Source organism: Beta vulgaris, chromosome 7, assembly GCF_026745355.1.
Source record: "Beta vulgaris subsp. vulgaris cultivar EL10 chromosome 7, EL10.2, whole genome shotgun sequence".
In the NCBI taxonomy this organism is placed as follows: Eukaryota; Viridiplantae; Streptophyta; class Magnoliopsida; order Caryophyllales; family Amaranthaceae; genus Beta; species Beta vulgaris.
In genome coordinates this window covers 2455914-2474603 of record NC_079208.1, presented here as the reverse complement: position 1 = coordinate 2474603, position 18690 = coordinate 2455914, and the positions used below count along the sequence as shown (strand labels likewise).

General features: G+C 31.2%; 1 long non-coding RNA gene across 1 annotated transcript; it reads left to right on the top strand.

The window, feature by feature from the left end:
• Positions 1–17308: 17308 nt before the first annotated feature.
• Positions 17309–18690, top strand: LOC130592171 (uncharacterized). The gene is made up of 2 exons (XR_008970383.1): positions 17309–18327; positions 18606–18690. It is a non-coding gene; the product is annotated as an uncharacterized LOC130592171 (long non-coding RNA).

The following is an 18690-nucleotide window of genomic DNA, read 5'->3' as shown; positions in this document are numbered from 1 at the left end:
ATTCGTTCCAAGGCACATGACTCTTTTCAAATGACCTCCCATTTCCCTAGGAGGCATCCTGTGGCGTTCGAAGCTCGGGCCCCAGGAAATTCTGAAAGCGTGTATTATGACCTTCAATTTTGGACATTTTAGGACTTCTCTAGGCTTGGTCTATTTTCTCCTGAAACGTTCCTAGGAAAGCCGACGTGACTTGTAATGTTGCGCAGGTACTTGGCACCATTTGCATTGCCTCGAAAAGTCTCTTAACACCCCATTTGTTCATTTCTCGTGAAACCCAAAATAACCTCGTAATGAACATAAATGCATCCATATATTCGTTCCAAGCCACACGACTTCTTTCCAATGACCTCCCATGTCCCTAGGAGGCATTTCGTGGCGTTCAGAGTTGGGCCCTGGAATATTATGAAAATGTGTAATATAACCTTCGATTTTTGCTGTTTTGGAAATTTTTGGACGTCTCCGGGCCTGGTCATATTTTCTCCTGGAACGTTTCTAGGAAAGCCGACGTGACTTGTAATGTTGCGCGGATGCTTGGCATGATTTGTGTTGCCTCGAAAAGCCTCTGAACACCCCATTTTTCATTTCTCGTGAAACCTAAAACTGTCTCGAAATGAACGTAAAGGCATCCACATATTCGTTCCAAGCCACATATAACTCATTTCCAATCACCTCCCATGCCCCTATGAGGCATCTTATGGCATTCGAAGCTCGAACCCCGAGAAAGTCCAAAAACATGTATTATAACCTTCAATTTTGACTGTTTTTGGGACATTTTTGGTCTTCTGGTCATATTTTTTCCCGAAACGTTCCTAGTAAAAATGACGTGACTTTTAACGTTGTACAGGTGCTTGGCACCATTTGTGTTGCCTCGAAAAGCATCTGAAAGCCCCATTTGTTCATTCTTGTGAAACCCAAAATTATCTCGAAATGAACATAAAGGCATCCACATATTCGTTCCAAGCCACATGACTCCTTTCCAATGACCTCCCATGGGCCTAGGGGGCATCCCGTGGCATTCGGAGCTTAGGCCTCGAGAAAGTCCGAAAGCGTGTATTATAACCTTCAATTTGACATTTTTTGGGACATTTTTTTTGACTTCTCCAGGCCTAGTCATATTTTCTCCAGAAACATTCCTAGGGGTGCCGCATGACTTGTAACGTTACGTGTGTGCTTGGCACCATTTGTATTATCTCGAAAAGCCTCTGAACACCCCATTTGTTCATTTATCGTGAAACTCAAAATTGTCTCGAAATGAACGTAAAGACATCCACATATTCGTTCCACGACACATGATTCCTTTTCAATGACCTCCCATGTCCGTAGGAGGCATCTTGTGGAGTCCGTATCTCGAACCCGAAGAAAGTCCGAAAGCGTGTATTATAACCTTCAATTTTGGCTGTTTTTGGGACATGTTTGGACTTCTCCGGGCCTGACCATAGTTTCTCCCGAAATGTTCCTAGGAAAGATGACGTGACTTGTGACGTTGCGCAAGTGCTTGGCACCATTTGTGTTGCCTCGAAAAGCCTCTAAACACTCCATTTGATAATTTCTTATGAAATCCAAAATTTAGGATTAAATAACTATTGTTGTATAGAAATCTATTGTAGTTTTTTTTATTACTGACAAAAGATGTATATAATAGGGCATATCTATAGAGTTAGCTAAGAGGTTTTAGTTGGGAAAATATCATTTTGTGACCGAAGATCATTGAGGTAGGAAACTCGTTGGTCTTTCAAAGAAACTTTGTCCTCTCGAGTTTCGGAAATGGGAAACATGATCTTCATGAGAGCTTCCATGCTAGATAGATTTTTTAGATTTTTTAATGTTTATTGATTTATACATCCTTATTTCCTATTCTGTAGTTCTGTAAGTGAGGTTTTCTTTTCTATGCAAAGCGATACGAGTTTATTTTTACCAAGATGGTTGATTCTCTGGTGGCTTCTTATTGTATTATGTCTTTTCCTAGATGGTAATTTAAATTAAATTTTTATTGTGGACACTTAAAGCATGATTAAAAGTTGGTTGATATGGTAATTGTGTCATGTAATAATAGCAATAGGTCACGGGTTTCAAATCTTGTTGCAAGCTCATTTTAATTTTGTTAATCGACATGATTTATGTACACATTGGACAATTCTAGTGGAGTAACAGAGATGACACATGACGTGTATACATTGTCATACATGCCTTTTAATATAATTGTATAGATTTTCATAATTTTCTGATACAAGATTAAATATATATATTTAGTATTCCCACTATATTTTTTTTTTATATTTTACCCACCTCTTCATACATGTTTGGCAAAGCACCTATTATTTGACTTTAGAAAAAATTATTACATATTAGTAAAAATTATAACAATTGAAATATTAATAAAGTACTCATTAAGACAAATCAAGCAAGACCCCCCATGACTATAATTTTTCTTATATATTGAGAAGAATTTAGAAGATTCTGATTGTAAAACGCGTCAATATTCCAATTGGGTTAGAAATCAACTAAGAGAGTATTAAGTAAACAAAAATTAGAAGGTATAATATGATGTTTTTTCATTTAGTATGGTCCGATCTGATCTGATTCTAACAAGAATAAATATAAAGTTTGTGGAATAAGGTGAAAAGATCATAGCATTAATAGTTTCATTTTTCAAAAGTTCTCTAACTTTATACATTACCAACTAACAACTTATTTTTTTTATTAAATGAAATCAATTTTAATATTAAAACAAAAATAAGAAGTCAGAAAATTACAATATAAGTAAATAAAAGGAAATAATTATCGAATTACACTACTCATGAGTTTTATGAGTTGAACGTAGTTGCTCAATTCTACTCATCAAGGTCTCAATTTGAGTTCTAGTGGAGACCAAGTTGCTCGCAAGCAACTCAACTTGATTTTTTTTACCCCATGACATATCTAATTAATCTAAACCACCAATTAAATTACAAGTAGCAAATTTGTCTACCCACTTTAGAGTTTCTCCCATCACATATTAAAAAAAAACAACTCTGTTAGCATTGAGACATGATATTCATCAACATGTGAGAATTAAACCTAAAAAGACCTCAAAACTCCATCATTGCCTAAATTGATCTCGTCTCTCGAAATAAGAACTGAAAAATTAAGTACAAGCATCAGAATCACCAGATTAGAATTTTATCATATGAAGTACAGGGAAGATGCTTTTTTTATTATTTACATAAAAATAATGCAAAGTTATTAGAAATACGAGTTTGACTCGTATTAGAAAAGTTTATATGATGGAGATATTTGAAAATAAATTATCATAGTTATGCTCTGCAAAACCATTCAATGCCACAAAGATTGATGATTAAGTATTAAATAACATGATAATTTTTATGGATTGGAAATTTGGAGTAATGATAATAACTACAATTAGGCTATGTTCAGTTCACCTTATTTTTGCTTATTTCAGATCTAATCAGATCAGATCAGATCAGATCAGATCAGATCAGAAAAAATAAGTTCAGATCAGATCAGATCAGAAAAAATAAGTTCAGATCAGATCAGATCAGATCAGATCAGATCAGACCAGATCAGATCAGTTCAAATCATATCATGCTTATATTTAAAAACTTATTATTATTAAATATCTTTCACTACATATTAATAAAATTATAATAATTGAATATTAATAAAGTACTCATTGAGACGAATCAAACAAGACCCCACATGACTATATTTTTTCTTATATATTGAGAAAAATCTAAAAGATTATCTCTTATTGTGAATAGTGTCAAGATTCTAAGTGACAAAGATAAAAAAATACAAAGGGGGTATTATTATTTACTAGTACATTTGTTCAAAAGAATTATTGTGTTGTTGTTGTTGTACTTTAATTATTAATATTGGTAATTATTATTAATCTTGTTGTTACCATTATAAATGTCATTGTTATTATTATATTAAGTTATTTTGTTGTTATTAAATAATAGAAAATTAAAAGTCACGTGTTAGAACATAAGATTGACGCAAAAATAAGAAATATATAAAATATGATATCTCAAATTCATGATAACGAAACTACTATGTTCGGATTACATTTCAAAATAAGCTAAGTGTGAGATACAAAATATAAATTTAGATTTGGTATACCTCTTCCTACCGAATTCCAAATCTCTCTAGCTATTTGAAGTTGCACGATATTTATTTATTTTTTGCTCAAGTCATAGTTGTTTGTATATCTTGTTCTATTTTATATGGAAAAAAAAGAGTTCAGTTTGCCGACTTCTCAAGTGTGAAACTTTTTTTTAAGGGAAAGTGTGAAACATTGTATAAGTGCTCTTATAAAATAATGACTTGAGTTATATATTATTTTTAGTAATAATAATAATTATGATTATAATTATTATTGTTGTTCTTATAATAATGATAATAATAATATATTATTATTAATATAAAAGTTGTATAAAAGTTGTAATAGAAATAAAATGATAATAATAGTAACACTATAAAGAAGATCTTATAATGTATTGCATAATAATGATTTACAAAGTAATAATATAATAGTAATAATATATTTTATAAAAGATAAGATCTTGTTGAAAAAATAAGTTCAGATCAGATCAGATCAGATCAGATCAGAAAAATAAGTTCAGATCAGATCAGATCAGAAAAATAAGTTCAGATCAGATCAGATCAGATCAGATAAGTTCAGATCAGAAAATTTCAGGTGAACTGATTCAGTTCACCTGAAATTTTCTGATCTGAACTTATCTGATCTGATCTGATCTGATCTGAACTTATTTTTTCTGATCTGATCTGATCTGAACTTATTTTTTCTGATCTGATCTGAACTTATTTTTTCTGATCTGATCTGATCTGATCTGATCTGATCTGATCTGAACTTATTTTTTCAACAAGATCTTATCTTTTATAAATATATATTATTACTATTTATTATACTTTGTAAATCATTATTATGAACATTAAAGATATTCTTATAGTGTTACTATTATATATTTTATTTCTATTAAATACATTTATTATTAATAATAATTATTATTATTAAATTATAGAACAACAATAATAATTATAATCATAATTATTATTATTACTAAAAATAATTATATAACTCAAGTCATTATTTTATAAGAGCACTTATACAATGTTTCACACTTTCCCTTAAAAAAAAGTTTCACACTTGAGAAGTCGGCAAACTGAACTCTTTTTTTTCCATATAAAATAGAACAAGATATACAAACAACTATAAAAAAATAAATAAATATCGTGCAACTTCAAATAGCTAGAGAGATTTGAAATTCGGTAGGAAGAGGTATACCGAATCTAAATTTATAATTTGTATCTCACACTTAGCTTATTTTGAAATGTAATCCGAACATAGTAGTTTCGTTATCATGAATTTGAGATATCATATTTTATATATTTCTTATTTTTGCGTCAATCTTATGTTCTTAACACGTGGCTTTTAATTTTCTATTATTTAATAACAACAAAATAACTTAATATAATAATAACAATGACATTTATAATGGTAACAATAAGATTAATAATAATTACCAATATTAATAATTAATAAGTACAACAACAACAATAATAAAAATTCTTTTGAACAAATGTACTAGTAAATAATAATACCCCCTTTGTATTTTTTTATATCTTTGTCACTTAGAATATTGACACTATTCACAATAAGAGATAATCTTTTAGATTTTTTTCAATATATAAGAAAAAATATAGTCATGTGGGGTCTTGTTTGATTCGTCTCAATGAGTACTTTATTAATATTCAATTATTATAATTTTTATTAATATGTAGTGAAAGATATTTAATAATAATAAGTTTTTAAATATAAGCATGATATGATCTGAATGATCTGATCTGATCTGATCTGATCTGGTCTGATCTGATCTGATTGATCTGATCTGATCTGAACTTATTTTTTCTGATCTGATCTGATCTGAACTTATTTTTTTCGATGATCTGATCTGATCTGATTAGATCTGAAATAAGCAAAAATAAGGTGAACTGAACATAGCCTAAGGCTATGTTCAGTTCACCTTATTTTTGCTTATTTCAGATCTAATCAGATCAGATCAGATCAGATCAGATCAGATCAGATCAGATCAGAAAAAATAAGTTCAGATCAGATCAGATCAGAAAAAATAAGTTCAGATCAGATCAGATCAGATCAGATCAGATCAGATCAGATCAGATCAGACCAGATCAGATCAGATCAGATCAGATCAGTTCAGATCATATCATGCTTATATTTAAAAACTTATTATTATTAAATATCTTTCACTACATATTAATAAAAATTAAAATAATTGAATATTAATAAAGTACTCATTGAGACGAATCAAACAAGACCCCACATGACTATATTTTTTCTTATATATTGAGAAAAATCTAAAAGATTATCTCTTATTGTGAATAGTGTCAAGATTCTAAGTGACAAAGATAAAAAAAATACAAAGGGGTATTATTATTTACTAGTACATTTGTTCAAAAGAATTATTATTATTGTTGTTGTTGTACTTATTAATTATTAATATTGGTAATTATTATTAATCTTTATTGTTACCATTATAAATGTCATTGTTATTATTATATTAAGTTATTTTGTTGTTATTAAATAATAGAAAATTAAAAGCCACATGTTAAGAACATAAGATTGACGCAAAAATAAGAAATATATAAAATATGATATCTCAAATTCATGATAACGAAACTACTATGTTCGGATTACATTTCAAAATAAGCTAAGTGTGAGATACAAATTATAAATTTAGATTCGGTATACCTCTTCCTACCGAATTTCAAATCTCTCTAGCTATTTGAAGTTGCACGATATTTATTTATTTTTTGCTCAAGTCATAGTTGTTTGTATATCTTGTTCTATTTTATATGGAAAAAAAAGAGTTCAGTTTGCCGACTTCTCAAGTGTGAAACTTTTTTTTAAGGGAAAGTGTGAAACATTGTATAAGTGCTCTTATAAAATAATGACTTGAGTTATATAATTATTTTTAGTAATAATAATAATTATGATTATAATTATTATTGTTGTTCTTATAATAATGATAATAATAATAATTATTATTAATAATAAAAGTTGTATAAAAGTTGTAATAGAAATAAAATGATAATAATAGTAACACTATAAAAAATATCTTATAATGTATTGCATAATAATGATTTACAAAGTAATAATATAATAGTAATAATATATTTTATAAAAGATAAGATCTTGTTGAAAAAATAAGTTCAGATCAGATCAGATCAGATCAGATCAGATCAGATCAGATCAGATCAGATCAGATCAGATCAGATCAGATCAGAAAAAATAAGTTCAGATCAGATCAGATCAGAAAAAATAAGTTCAGATCAGATCAGATCAGAAAAAATAAGTTCAGATCAGATCAGATCAGATCAGATAAGTTCAGATCAGAAAATTTCAGGTGAACTGAACATAGCCTAAGTCTAATTATTAATTGTGAGATTGAGATAAGATGTTAAAATTAAGGTTTTAGTTTTTTTTTCGTAATGATGATTACTGATAATTGAAACTCTTTATAAACTCTTTTTTCAGGTGATTCGTTGTAGATTCTTTGTGAATACAGAAAGCATATTAACGTGTGGAAGAATATGAGGGGATCCAACCACCTTTATTGTTTTTTTACTATCAAGCTTCCTTGTAAAGCTTTGTAAATAATCACTTTTATTCTTTTCTCTAATTTTTTTCAACTCTTGGTCATATCCTAAGTAGAGCTGGCAAAATATTACCCAACCCGCCAACCCGACCCGAACCCAACCCATTAATAATAGGTTGGGTCGAAAATTTCAACCCGTTTAATTAAATGGGTCGACCTGATCCAACCCATTTAATTAAATGGGTTGGGTCAGGTTGAAAATTCCAACCTGATTTTGACCCACCTAACCCATTTATGAAAATCAAGCTAAAAAAATTCCTAACTCATTACAGATTTCAGCCCAAAAAAATTGGACTGGACCATAAAGTAATAAAGTAAAAACCTAACTCTACTTAAAAGGTTAGAGATTTCAGATTTCCACCTAAATGAATATTTGTGTTGATTTTGAAAAATATTATCATATGGTTATATAATGACTTAATTTTAGTTTGCTGCCTACAATTATTTGCAAATAAATTGTGTTATTTTCATTTTTTTTTCTAGAAAAAATACGAAAAAAATTAAACGGGTCGACCTGAAGGTTGACCCGTTTATCATAAGGTTGAGTTGGGTTGTAAATCTCAACCCGTTTAAGTTAACAGGTCAGGTTGGGTCAAGGAGTTCTCAACCCACCAACCCAACCTGATCTTGACCCAACCCGACCCATTGCCAACCCTAATCCTAAGATAAGTGGGTCATTAAGCTTTGTGTACTTTTTCAATCCAAAGAAGATCACAAGCGTATGTTTTTGAAACCTTGAGTTTATTCATCACCAATTCTTTTTCTTTCGCTCAAGAGCGACAACAATGACCTAACATTTAGGGTTTGCTTTATAATTTTAATTTAATTGCTTTTAGTTTTTTATTATAAAAATATTTTGTATAATAAGATTGTATGACAAACTCAAAATCAAGTAATTAATCATGTTTGTTTTGAACATTGACAATAAAAAAATTAGAGTTAGTTTTTTTTTTTTGGCTTTCATAGATTTATTTTTAGTTTTTTTTTAAAAAAAAAACTAGGCCTAAAATAATGATGACCATAACATATTGTATGTTGTCATTGTTTTTATGGAAACATGGTTTTAAGAATTGTGATTAAGACGACTGAAAAAGGAGCTTGAAACCAGTGCTTATCCAGTATCAAGAGTTTAAGAGATCCCACCATGAAATCAAACTTGTTTTTCTTTTTGGAAAATTTTCAGACACAAATATTTTGTGCCAAAATGGTAACAGTTGTCAGATTTCAATATTTTGACCAAATTTTCAGTGTCGACTCCCCTTTTTCCTCTTTTTCCCCATCATTTCCCTTGGTGTTTTCATGTCTCCACAATTTTCTTACCATATCCCCTTTGTCCTCGTTTTCTTCAAAGTCTTAATGCTTGCTAAACCTGAAAAGTTATCAGTCATATCTCATCTCATATTAGTTATGATTAAGAAAATATTTGAAAGCAAACATATTTAATAATGAATATATTGATACTAATTATGATATTTAATCATGTTGTTTTATACTCTAAAGATTGATACATGCAATAAATCAACATATATACGATATCTACAAATATATTTATCCTTAAGTAAAACAATAATGCGAAATATCCATTTCATAATATCATAATTGGTACCAATATAATAATATATCTATACAAATATATTAAAAGGCGTGCGAAAACAAGAAATTGTGCCACGTGGCACACTCCCTAAGGAGTTTTAGTTCATGTAATTCATGTACAATAAAAAAAAAAATTAAGAAATTGCATACTATAGGGTTTGATCTCGAGACCTCAAGTACATATAATAAAGTTTTAACCACCAGGCTAAGTTGTATTTAGTGTTATTATCATAAAGTATTATATTAATAAATGAAATTTTTTAAATGAAATTTTTTCTTACCCGGGGCATAGCCCCGGCCTAATAACTAGTTCATTATTAGCTGCGAAAAACATATAGAATTGTGATTTCACTAACGTTTACTTCATCTATTTCTTAACAAATGCATCATATTGACTTTTTACACTATTTGAATAACAGCTTTGACCATGTTCATGATTAATTTCATAATTTTGATTGTTGATGGGTTAGTCACAATGTATATTTTTAAAATATTTATTTTTAAAATAATTTTTAATAATATATAATTTAAGATATTAATGGTCAAAGAGGTATATCGACAAGTGTATTCAGTCAATATGATGCATTGTCTTAGGAAATAGAGGAAGTATATTATATGTTGAATATCAAAATATCAATAGATTAAAGATTAACTGTTAGAATTCTCAATCTATGGTGGAAAGAAGTGGTGTTGTGCCATGGAAGATAGCAGAGATTGAAGGAGAGAGAGAACAGAGGAGAGAGAAAGTAAAATACTGAGATTTTATTATTCTAATGTATATTTGAAATGAGTACAAGTACATGTATTTATAACTACTAATCTAATAACAAACTAACTGAAATTAAGGAAACTAACTAACAAACTTATACTAAACTATATATTCCAACATCCCCCCTCAAACTGGAAATGGTGAAAACAATTTCCAGTTTGAAGTAACAAGAGACTATGACACAAAGAAGAAAGAAAATGAAAAAATGAGAGTGAAAACGACCACTTGGGTCTTGAGAGAACCACAACTATGTGTGTCAAAATGACCATCTATTGGGTCAAAACAAGATCACAATGGATCATCAAGGAAGACCTCTAATGGGTCACAAAAGATCACTATGGATCGCAACAAAGGCCTCTATGGGCAACAAGCCTCTATGGGCAAACAAGCCACTAAGGGCAAAATGACCAACTATGGGTCTTAGAAAGAAGCCTCTATGGGCGAACTTGACCAACTATGGGTCTTGAGAAAAAAGGACCACTATGGGTCACAAAATAGCACCACTATGGGTGGCAACATAAGACCTCTATGGGTCAAAAATGATCACTGTGGATCATAAGAACTCATAAGAACTGACAACTTCACTTGTGCAAAAGTGAGAATGTGGAGACTAAATGTCAAATGGCCTTGCTTCAGGTTTCTTGAATTCCACATAATCAAAGTACCAAATTGTACCGCCATACTCCATCCAATCTCAATATAGTTGTGCAGAATGTCAAGTGCACTAATATCACCTCTTGACCCAAAAAGTACAACAATGTCATGAGTACTGTTCAAATATTTACAAATCTTCAACAATAGAAAGCTATTGCTCGTGCTCACCATGCTCATCGTATACAACCTCACCAATACTACTACTTTGGATTTGGCAATTTACAAATCCAGAACACAACTGATTATCCACAATTCACCAAAACGCAAATTACAACACCAATATTCAGTATCATTATTACACTCAATTTAACCCAATTATCATCTTAGTTATCCATTCACGCAGCAAATGAACTTCATCCAGCAGCAAGTTATTCCCAGCAATCGAATGTGTGAAATTGGACGAAAAAATCGACCCGAATGAACGAAGATGAACCCAGAACAACGGAACATTGAACAATTCCTAAATCAATTAACCCATAAAATTGTCGAATTTCTTGAACAATACCCAGAAAATTTTCGAAGAAGATCATGAAATCAACAAATGATGAAGCGAATTTGTTGAAAGTGGCGAGGAACACTAGAAATTGAGCAAACGAAAAAGAAAATTGCACATACCCAGAAAAACGGATCAAGAACAGAATAGCACGAACATCACCAACAATTTCGAGATGTTCCTCCAAATACCCAGAAAATGAATCTGTGAAATTCGGGTGAAATTGATTCTAAAAATGAAGAGTTGAAACAGAATTAGTAGGAAAAGGAGTAAATCAGAATTATTTGTGAGAAATTGAAGAAATAAAATTTGGAGAAACGTTTGAGAAACTAGGGTTCTTTAATTTGGGGAAACTTTGTATGAAGCATCGAAGAAGTAAGAAGAATGAAAGAATTTAGAATTCTCTGATGCGAATTATGACAGAATTATAGAGAATTATCCAGAATCTTGAAAGAAATGAGTGAAGAAATCAAAATCGAACAAGAAATCGCAACCCAGAAAAATTGCAGAAAATAAGATGAATTTTTGTGAATTTAGAAGAGAATTTGCGGAAGAATTTGAGCTAGGATTCGTCCTGCTCTGATACCATGTTAGAATTCTCAATCTATGGTGGAAAGAAGTGGTGTTGTGCCATGGAAGATAGCAAAGATTGAAGGAGAGAGAGAACAGAGGAGAGAGAAAGTAAAATACTGAGATTTTATTATTCTAATGTATATTTGAAATGAGTACAAGTACATGTATTTATAACTACTAATCTAATAACAAACTAACTGAAATTAAGGAAACTAACTAACAAACTTATACTAAACTATATATTCCAACATTAACAAAATCGGAAACAAATAAACCTCTTTTTGAACTTAAAAGAAAGCCAAGGGTGTGAAAAAGATGATTTGGTGGGAAAATCCAAATGGATTGTGCATATGATCTTTTAGTTGAATCATATATTATTGATTCAAATCTTTCTGATTCATTACCAAATAATAGATTTAGCAGTTTTGATGGGTATCACTATTTATATACAACTGCCTGATGCACAAAGTGCCAAAGACATCAAAAACTCCTTACTACAATCAAAAGAAAAAGGATCAATATTAGACGTAAAGAAAATGGCTTCAAAATACCAGCTTGCTTGTCTTGCCATTTGTCTATTTGCTGCTTTTTTCCAATCATCTATAGGTATCTGAGTATATATCTCATTTTTCTCACACTCTTCATTTTCGTTATTTATTTTGTCCACATAATTAAATTTGTATATCGTCAAAGTATAATCTATTTTCAAAATAGCTAGGAAGGCTTACGATTTACGAATTATATATACTTCGATTATATGATCCTTCTATAATCTATAAGTAGTCTATTTATTTTATATAATACTCAGATTTTGTGTCAATATAAATGGTGCAAAGAGAGAAAAAAAAAAGTAAAACGAGGGAGTGATATCTATCTTTTGAGGTTTTGTTTTAATAATCTGTCTGTGATAAATGATTTAAAGCATAGTTCATCTGAATGAGCACTTTTTTCTTAATTCTAAAAGACAATTTTCTTTTAGAATTAAGAAAAAAGTGTGTTTCTTGATCTTTTACTAAACATAGTGGTAATAATGTAGCTCATGTGTTTGACTCGTTTTTGTCCTAGTTCGATGGTAAACATTGCTCGTTTCGATTTACTAAAGTAGTCCATTTGTTGGGTTTCTCTGAAAAGAAAGAACTATTACATTAATAATTACCATAATTAATACTTCCTTCATTTCGTTTTAAATGCAACAAATGAATATTTTTTATCTCACAAATAATACCATTTGTTGCATTTAAAACAAAACAGAGAAAATATGAATATTTATAAAAAAATTGTATATATGGGGTAATAATAGTGCATTAAAAGTAATTTTGGAGTTCACTCATAGTCACCCGGGTGTACATGAGCATGGTACACCCAGGGGTATTTTTGTAATAAATTAGAACTTTAGATGCTCATTTGACACCAAATTTGCTCATATGGGCATTTTGCTCATTTAGTCATGTACTCATTTTGCTCATTTTCTTAAATGAGTAGAAATGTTTGTTCATTTGCTCATTTGTTCATTTTGCTCATTCGCTCATTTTGCTCATTTGGAGAAAATAGTCTTGGGTGTACCATGAGCATGGTACACCCAGGTGTACTATAAATATTCTCGTAATTTTGATATCTTCTACATCTATTTTATGAATTTAGGCGTTTGTTACATTATTTGTGTCAATTTCTTGCTTGTAATTTTAAAAGAAATTGAATCCATGATGTCCTAGGTGAGGTGGACTCATTTGACCATTGCAAATATGTGGGGCCATGTAAGTATCAACTGGAATGTCTGAAGATGTGTAAAGATGCTGGCATTGTGCCTTATACTTTTTATTGTGGAAAAGGGCCACATCAACAATTTCCTCAAGAGTGTTGTTGCATCGGAATTGATGAATGTAAACACCAATGCTTAAATATAGAGCATTGAGTAAAAAATATTTCAATATGAGAAATAATCATTTTCACCAAATAAATTTTGATATGATGGAAATTAGGATCATGCATTAGGAACAACCCTCTGTTGAATAAATTAAAGTTCCAATTCTTGTTCCTTATGCAAAACATAGTTAAAGTATAAAGTAGATAATAGCATAATGACTCTAGTCTTCAGCTTTGTTCAGCGTGCTACTCAAGTTAAGTCTCTCTAATGTAAAAATACGTATATAATACAGTTTTTTTCACCATATATTCCTAACAAATTTTTTTTTGCACCATATACCCTTTCAAGTTTTCAAATTCACCATTTACCTCCAACCTTTCAAAAAATACATCAAACTACCCTTATAACTAACGGTGTTAGACTTCCGTTAGTCATTAATCTCTAATCTCACCTAATCTAATCCTAATTAAATCTGCAAAAAAAATAATTGACAGAGGTATATGGTGATGAAACCGTATATAATAATATAATGTCATTTTCATATAGTATATATATTGAGCACTAGGACCCACGATAAGAAGAGAGACGACTCGCATACAAGTTAAGTGAGGTTTCACCATGAAATCATATAATAACAGGAAGAGTAATTCTTATCGAACAACTTAATATACTTATCATCTTCCTATCAATCTTCTCTTGGAAGTGTACTTTTTCCTTTCACACACATGAGAAATGTCCAAACTCCAACACAACAACCGCCTATCAATCAAAAACTTGCCTCACGTCCCTCACTCTTCAATTTCATGTTCATACTTTGACGATGTAGCTGTACGTGAGAGAGAGATAGTCAAGGTTTTCACTGAAAGCTATTACTCGATCTATTTTTTTTATCTGCTACATTTTTGTTCCGTGATTTTTAAGATGTTTTTTAACCTTCAGTATCTCTTATTTTGTTTAAGTAAAAATTATAAAAATTGATATTATGAATCTTTACATCGAGACGAATCTAAGAAGACTACATATGATTATATTTTTTATTGATAAAAAATTCAAAATAATTGATCGACGTTAACGACTTCATTTTCCAAAACAACAATGTACTCCCTCTGTCCCAAAATATAGTTCTCATTTATATTTTTTCACGATTCTTAAGGTAAGTAGAATTTAAGAGGGGTAGTAAAGATTTTTTGTTTATTTAAATAATTGTAAGTTCTATTGACTATTAATCTATAAATAATAGCAAACAATAATAGAAAAACAAATAACAAAGCAAGAAATAACACACAAGAACTTTTATGTGAAAACCCAAGAACCGGGAGAAAAACCACGAATATGCACTAGGAATCGATGAATATTCAAGAAAGATTACAAAAGCGCTCAAGAACTCTCTCTATAGCTTTTTCTCTCTCTAATTTGTGAATAATGATGAATAATACAATAAAAGGCGTATTAGGGCATCTATTTATACCCCCTCGAGAAACCACATTTTCGGAACGAAAATCGCGTAAAATCAGCCCCGCCCGATCGGGTCGGGCGACCCACGCCCGATCGAGCACTTAAAGCCAAAGTAAAACGTGCGTCGGGCCCGACCGGGCGAAGACACGCCCGAGTCGTAATACGGTGTCTCACCCGATCGAGTGAACCGGCCCGATGACATCGGGCGATGCTCAAAACAGGTTGCTGATGATTTCATTGCGGGCCCGATTGGGCTCCCTCGCCCGACCTGATCGGGAGAAAATCTAAGCCTTCGTTAAAACAACCATAACTTTCTCGTTTCTCAGCGGAATTGGTCATATGACCTATAGTTGAGAAACTCTCGGAACAAGCTATCACCTTCAATTTGAATCACCTCAAAATCATTTATAGATTGAAAGATATGTGTATTCAAAGTCAGCCTTATGTCCCAAATGATGTTTTCCTTCTACGCAACCTCATCTCCACACCCACACACCTCCATGAGCTCCATATCACGCCATATACCCAACAATGTTGTATGGGAAAAGATGATTTTAGGAGAGAGAGTGAAGAATAATTGGTGAAAGAGCATTAATTGTAACACTTACGTTGAATAAACAAAGCAAAAAACAAAATTCAAGAAACAAATAATTGATGGGGACACGATTTTTCTAGACAAATTACGGAAAAATGTGAAACTAAATAATCTAAGCATTTCTATTATTTTTAACAATCATTTATTCAGTAAATGATACAATTGTCAAAGTCGGAGTTAGATTACACATACTTATATAACACATTAATATCAATAAAAAAGGATTAATTGCCTTAAAGTCGGAGTCGAATTCGAATGTCAGATTTTTTTATGGGATCCGACTCCGATCCTCCTCTGACTCGCAGTCGGACTTTTTAAACGTAATCAGATGCAATTTTTTTTTTCCGGAGTCGGCTCAATTTTTTTTCTTCTTTCGCAGTAGGATCGGATTCGGACTGGATTGTCATCCCTATCCAGTACCCATGACTAGCTACCTCAAACAGGTGACACGCTCACCCTCCAAAGGACTCCGACGTGTGCACCATGCATGCAACACTTGCAGGTGTACACTCGCACGCATTCTCGTGTTCCTTTTCACCTCCTTGTCCAATTCTGATGCAATACTAGCTAGTACTACCCCCGTTTCTTTTTAATTGTTACACTTTGACATTTTACACTATTCACAAATTGCACTTTGATCCTCGTTTGTGATTTATACGTGAATAAAAACATAGTCATGTGGGATCTTGTTAGATTCGTATTAGTATGTATTTTATTAATATGTAGTTTTTATATTTTTTACAAATACAAAATTAGAGATATAAAGGCTCAAAGTAATGCATCGACATGCGTGAAAAGTGTAAGTGTAACTGTGTAACAATTAAAAAGAAACGGAGGTAGTATAAGCTAAGTGAGCTCAAACTTATTAGGGGACAAAATTTAGGTGAAAAAGGTGACCCAACCATTTTAATTTTGGTAGAGCAAATTAATTAGCACTTAGCAGACTAGCAGATTGAGCGCAAATTAGATCCTGCACGGAGGTGTAGGTAGAGGAACCTACACCTCGTGCAAAACGACAGCGTTTTGTGTAGTTTAGGGGGGGGGGCAAAGTTTGGCTGAATTGGGGGTGAGTTTGGCGCCTTTTTTGAAGTGGGCCAGCTGGGTTTAGCTCATGGTATGTCATGGTGTACTTTGTAACTTACATCAATCAATCATTCATTCTATTTCTCTCTCATAAATTTATGTAGAAACATTTAAAGTCTCTCTCTTTTTTTTTTGTTCTTCATTGATTTCTTTCTGAGTTTCATAAATTTATATGATAATTTGGCAGAATTTACTTTGGGTGATTTTCGGTTTGTATTTTTAAAATCTTTGCAAGTTTTATGGTACAAAAGTTGGAAAAATGGAAGATATTAGTGAAAACGATGTTGATAATGTTGTTCTTGATAATGCAATGGAAGATTTGGGGAATGAAGGAGGAAGTGAAGAAGATGAATTAGAGAAGAAGAATGGTATTTAGCTACCAAGCTCTTTTTTAATGTACAAATGCATGTTAGTTGATGTGCAAGAATATTATAATGTACATTGGGGTATTAAAACTGTACAATTGGTTGACTATTAATGTACAGTGTCCCATTGTACTTTGGTTACGTATGTCAGATATGTTTAATGTTATCCCATGAAGGGTCAATATGCGCAGTCAATTTTAAGTTTGGTAGTTACATAAGTTAGTCACTCACTCTGATTTATTATGCAAGAAGCAATTTAATGCATTGCCTCATTTATTTTTCATTTATTGTGCTGTTGATTGGAATGTTCCTTATATTTATGTATGTCTATTATAAATCCCCAAAAGGTGCAAACCTATACTGTTTTGGGATGTTTCAGTGTTTGGCATGTGTAAAGGTTTATGTGTTTCATGATAATGAATTTGCCAAATGGAGGGAGAAAGTGAGAAATGATGTAATTTACGTGCATCAAAGACAATAGTACAGTTAGGATTATTTACTGATCAATTCAGTGACATCCAATGTACATTATTTTACATGAGTGTTAATATTTGGTATGTGTGAATAATTATTTTTCTTTTGTTTCAGTGATCAATTTTAGTGAGATCCAATGCACATTATTCTATATGAGGCAAATATTAGTTATGTTTAAGGTGTAAACCTATACTGTTTTGAGATGTTTCACTGTTTTACATGTGTAAAGCTTTATGTGTAGATGATACTCAATTTGCCAAATGGAGGGAGAAAGTGGAAAATGATGTAATTTACATGCATTAAAGACAATAGTATAGTTAGGATATTTTAGTGATCAATTTAGTGACATCAAATGTACATTCTTCTATATTAGTGTTAATATTTGTTATGTGTTAATAATTATTGTTGTTACAGTGATCATTTAAAGGGACATTCAATGTACATTATTCTATATGAGGGTAAATATTAGTTATGTTTAATTTATTTTTTTTTGTCTGCAGAATATGTTGAGTGTGAGACATCTGAATTGATACACAAAGAAGTTGCCAACGATGAAGAAGCTTACAAATTATACAATGAGTATGCATTTAAATGCGGATTTGGTATCCGGAAGGGCAAAGTTTGTTGGAGATATGAAACAAAGACAATCAGACAACGTTTTTTAGTTTGTAGTCGGGAAGGATTGAAAGACACAAAAGGTTGTGTGCCTAAGGTATGTGTTATGTTTTGTGTGGTTTAATGTAGGTCATGACAATATGTACATATAATTTATATATAACTGAAAGCAAATGTTCACTGGAGTATACTTGAGGTGTGGTGATGATAATATGTACATTAGTATATCAGATGTTATTATATATAGTGGTAAAATTAGTATACATTATTATTATTTTTTTTTTTCAAATCATAGTGTTTAAAAAAACAATGCGGATGTTCATTACTGCAAAGCCAATGTTCACTAGAATATACATGATGTTCTTCTTGGCACAGGCATTCACTAAGCTTGATCAACGTTGTGGATGTAAAGCGTTTATTCAATTTGATGTATCCAAAGACTCTGGACTTTTTATTGTTA